This window comes from Aethalodelphis obliquidens, unplaced genomic scaffold, assembly GCF_003676395.1.
Source record: "Aethalodelphis obliquidens isolate GAN/ISIS:26980383/991018 unplaced genomic scaffold, ASM367639v1 scaffold19, whole genome shotgun sequence".
Lineage (NCBI taxonomy): Eukaryota > Metazoa > Chordata > Mammalia > Artiodactyla > Delphinidae > Aethalodelphis > Aethalodelphis obliquidens.
The window spans coordinates 19527911-19532805 of NW_020837963.1; the positions used below are offsets into that span (position 1 = coordinate 19527911).

The 4895-nt window shown below is 36.1% G+C and overlaps 1 non-coding gene across 1 annotated transcript; it reads right to left on the reverse strand.

Annotated features, from left to right (window-relative positions):
* Positions 1-4438: 4438 nt before the first annotated feature.
* Positions 4439-4511, reverse strand: TRNAG-ACC (transfer RNA glycine (anticodon ACC)). The gene has a single exon. It is a non-coding gene; the product is annotated as a tRNA-Gly (tRNA).
* Positions 4512-4895: the final 384 nt, after the last annotated feature.

Sequence of the window (4895 nt, forward strand, 5' to 3'; positions counted from 1 at the left end):
GATCCCACATGCCGCGGAGCAACTAAGCCCGTGCTCCACAACTACTGAGCCTGTGCTCTAGAGCCCGCGTGCCACAACTACTGAGCCCATGTGCCACAACTACTGAAGCCTGCGTGTCTAGAGACTGTGCTCTGCAACAAGAGAAACCACCTCAATGAGAAGCCCGTGCACCGCAACAGAGAGTAGCCCCCACTTGCCGCAACTAGAGAAAGCCTGCGCCCAGCAACAAAGACCCAACACAGCCAAAAATAAATAAATAAAATAAATTTATAAAAAAAAAAAGAAATAGGGATAATAACACAACCCATATCAAAGGCTAGTTATGAAGATTAAGTAAGATAATTCAGGCAAAGCACTTGTTATAATGCCTGGTGGATATATCACTAAATGTCAGATATTTTAATTTTATTATCAAATATTAAGCAAACTATCATTTTTCAATGTTGATAATTCAGATGTATATAAAAACAGTATCAGCTACAGCATATCTGAATTTTTAAAATATCTATAAACATACCCAAATATACACTTTAAATATTCAAATGCCACTTATACAGATTTTCCTCCTCTATGACAACACTCTTTATTCCTCTAATAATCAAGGCACACTTCTGAAATCCTATAACACTACACATCATAAAATTCAGCTTTTAATTATGTGATAATTTTCATTGTCACCATAGTTTTTTCTTTCTATGTCCTATTATTTCACTTTGTGTCACTTCTTTTCAATTGGATTTAAGTTCATTGAAAACAAGCAATCATTTTATTCTTTGCCATCTTCCTAATGCAAATATATTTACTAACTAGTTAAACATTTCTAGATTTTATTTTTGATAGTTTTAACTATGAATATTGCTTGAAAGAGACTATATATTTTGATAAAAACAAGAGTGTTTTATAAGAGATATTTGTTTTTGAAAAACAAATGAAAAATAATGTTGATCCAGTGTATGTTATTTTATTTTTTTACTGACCTGTAAGAGAGTTTCTATTTTCTAAATTTTACATATGAAGAGCTTGAGGTTGATAGAGATAAAGTATTTTGCTTGTATAGCACAGCAGACAGTGTAGGAGTACAGAGCTAAAAAAAGATTTATCTAACTTCAAAGCCCAAAATGTTGATTAAAAAAATGTGTAACTGATTTTATTGATTTTTGTACATGTCTCCATTTCCTTAAAACTTCCTTTTTTTCCAAGAAATATTCTAGGATAAAATACTAATAATCATATTCAAATTTTAGAAAGTGGCAATAAAACATATATACAATGTTTCTGTTTTTCAATAGAATAGACCTCCTATACTCTTGCTGTAGAGAAATACCTATGTTAACTACTTTATAATTTTACCAAGAAAAGACTGATCTAAGCTAACAAGCAAACAAATGTGTCTGAAATTCCATTAGCAAAAGGCTTTCAACAACATGAGCACAGTCAAGCTCATAATTTAATTTTTCCCACACATCTTTATTAAGTTCTATTTCTGATTAGAGGGTCACGTCTTCATCATATGGCTTAAAATTAACTGTGTGCAAAAAAGCTCAGGTACCCAAAGTTAAACATGAAATACAAAAGAAATTCATGGAAAAGAAATTCAGCAAGTTGAAGGATAAAGTTTCTTTTCATGTGCAGAATCTTAAGCTATTTTCTGCCAGAGGTACTGTTGATAGACTATTGGTCATTTAGCAAAAGGTGTTTCTAATAAAATAATGAAGCCACACCCGGGATAATTTCCTGTAATTTTTGTTTTCTGTGACTGTTTTCTAAATGTCAACGGTTTTCTGGAGCTCAATATCTTCAAATATATTCTAACCCACAAATATTGTTTTACATATCTCAGTATAGCATTTAGAACCTACCATAATTATCTAGTAGAGTGGAGTATGTACTCAGCTAAAATGTGAGTACCTAGGTAGCAGCTGAAATCATGTATTATTATGAAATCTCAAATTCTTAAATTATGGTACATTGATGATCTCTCCAAATGGAAACAGAACTGTCACTATTACATTCTCTCTCATCCTACACTACCTCATAAAGCAATTTCATATTCCCTGTGTATACCATACTCATTCTTTTATGCTTTTATATAATATATTTATATTTTTCCTAGGAATTAAATCTCTATCCTTCACCTTCCTTCTTTTTCTGGCAAAATCATATTTCTCCTTAAAGATTAGTTTATATATTGTATTAGTTATGACTTTATAAACATTCATAGGATTATACCTCTATCATAACATTCATTTCCACGTGAACGTTAAGTTAGGCTTTTGTTCCAATTTATGCCTCTTCTTTGCCCAATATCCTGTTTCTCTACAGCATACCAGCCCCTTTTCCATCCCAAATGGTTGCACTGGGTCTGTTACTCTCACTATCCTATCTTCCCCTTTGTTGTATCATGTGTATATGAACCAGGAGCGGGGAATCCTGCTTTGTACAGTGTACAGTGGTTGAACTCAGGCATTCGTTGGCAGCAGGGTCAATCAGAAATTTCCTGCTCCTGAAATATGGCTACCAGGAAAGAGTAATTTTCCCTCTTTGGGATAGCTGAACTGGGAATAATGTCATTCTGGTATTGTTGTCAGTTGTCTTGCCTGGCTGGTAAGCATCTACTGGAAAACAAAGTCAACTGATGTTAAGAAAAGACAGATTGCCATTGTGTATCCTGCATGATCCAGCCAATCCTGAATCTACACCCATCTCTGGACTTCACAATTGTGTAACATATGTTTCTTTTTTAATCAAGTTATTAGCTAGAGTAGAATTTCTATCATTTTCAGCCAATAATCTCCTGATGAACAGAAACTGTTAAAAGGAATGCAGTTAAATACATGGACATGGAATAAAAGATAACAAGGGTCATTCTGGCCCTGGCGTGCAAGTTTGCAATTGAGTAGGATGATTACTAAAAAGGTTGTAAAATTATAATTGCTTTATTTTTTTGAGCTTAAGACACATGCCGTGAAGTGTATGTCTTTAGAACACTTGATGGAAAAAAGTAAAGAGTAGGAGTATGTTCGTTTCTTTATGCAGTCTTCAATAGGTTCTAGATGAAAAGGACAGACTTGGCTCTTCAGACAGCCCTTCATATTTGTATTAAGAGACCTCATTGTGTCTGCCTCCAGCTATCCCAGGTTGGACTGAGAATCAGATAATCAAACGTCCTGTGGACTTTCCAATACAGCTGAAGTGTGGGTCAGGGAATTAGAAATCATTTTGCCATGGACTTCTGGATAATAAAGGTCAACATGGTGACCGATGACTGGTGATTTGAGAAGAATATATAGCACGTGGAGCTCCCGCACTTGGAGCTGGAAGCAGTAAGGTGAGTAAGACTTTACACGTTGAGACATTTCCTTTCTTAGCACATTGTAAGAACCTTTGTATTGTGATTCTAATAGTTACATGAGGCAAACAGTGAAATATAGTAATGTTGGAGTTTTGTATATGGAAATACATGTCTATAGACTTTTTTTAATAAATTTATTTTATTCTATTTATTTATTGTTTCTGGCTGTGTTGGGTCTTCGTTGCTGCGCACAGGCTTTTCTCTGGTTTCGGTGAGTGGGGGCTACTCTTCATTGCAGTTCACGGGCTTCTCATTGTGGTGGCTTCTCTTTTTTGCAGAGCACGGGCTCTAGGTGCGCAGGCTTCAGTAGTGGTGGCATGTGGGCTCAGTAGTTGTGGCTCGCGGGCTCTAGAGCCCAGGCTCTGTAGTTGTGGCGCACGGGCTTAGCTGCTCCGCGGCATGCAGGATCTTCCCGGACCAGGGATTGAATCCGTATCCCCTGCACTGGCAGGCGGATTCTCAACCACTGAACCACCAGGGAAGCCCTATGGACATATTTTTATGGTGGCAAATAGAGTAGAAAGTTATTATCTTCTTAGTATCTCTTTTCTGTACAGCATAGAACTTCTGGCTCCCATCCCTGTGATTATGAAGAAATTGTCAACTCTTCTTGCCTAATTTATCTGACTACTGGTGATTCCAAAATGCCAGCTGGCCCTGGGAGGGAGTGGTACATGACAGCGACCTTGCCAGTTACTGTATGACATCTCTCTGAATCACTGGTTAAAAACATGAAGCTGAGACCAAAGACTGAAGTAAGGACATTGTTAGAGACATAATCTCTCCTTCCAGGGGGATAGGGAGTGGGGAGAGAGAAGAGTTGTTAAGGAAGTGTTTAATTAGAGGGATTCTGGCTGTCATTTCTCCTGCCACATGGAGAAACCATGTCTGTAGAATGATTCCAAGCTCTGAGAGACAGAGATCTGAAATGAAAAGACAGAAATGATGGCATGTCTATTTTTTTTTAAGTCCTGTTTAAGACAAACCAACCAACCAAAATCTCTAGCTGTATTTAATATATATTCACACTTATACTTTTTAATTTTTTTTTTTTTTGGCTGCGCCATGTGGCATGCAGGATCTTAGCTCCCCAGCCAGGGATCGAACCCGTGCCCCCTGCAATGGTAGTGCAGAGTCTTAACCACTGGACCACCAGGGAATTCCCCCATTCTTGTACATTATACAATTATTTTAAATATGTTATTTTGAGATACATTTATACCTTTGACTGAAATTTTTCTGTAGGCTTAGAGATGGAAATAGGTGTTGGTACTAATTATATCTCAGTGACTAGCATTATTTTTGACACTAATCAATGGTTGGTAAATGAATGCAAATATATTAAGCTATTATTGAACAACTTTAATTATCATCATAGTATTAATAAGATTATGGTTCAGATGAGATTTAGCTTCTTTACTTTTCTAAAAATAGCTCTACTATATGCTGTATTTAGAATCATATGTGCCTCATAAATTAGGATGAACAGGTTTTAGTTTAAAATTGTATATACATGCCAAGGATATGAGACATATATATTATT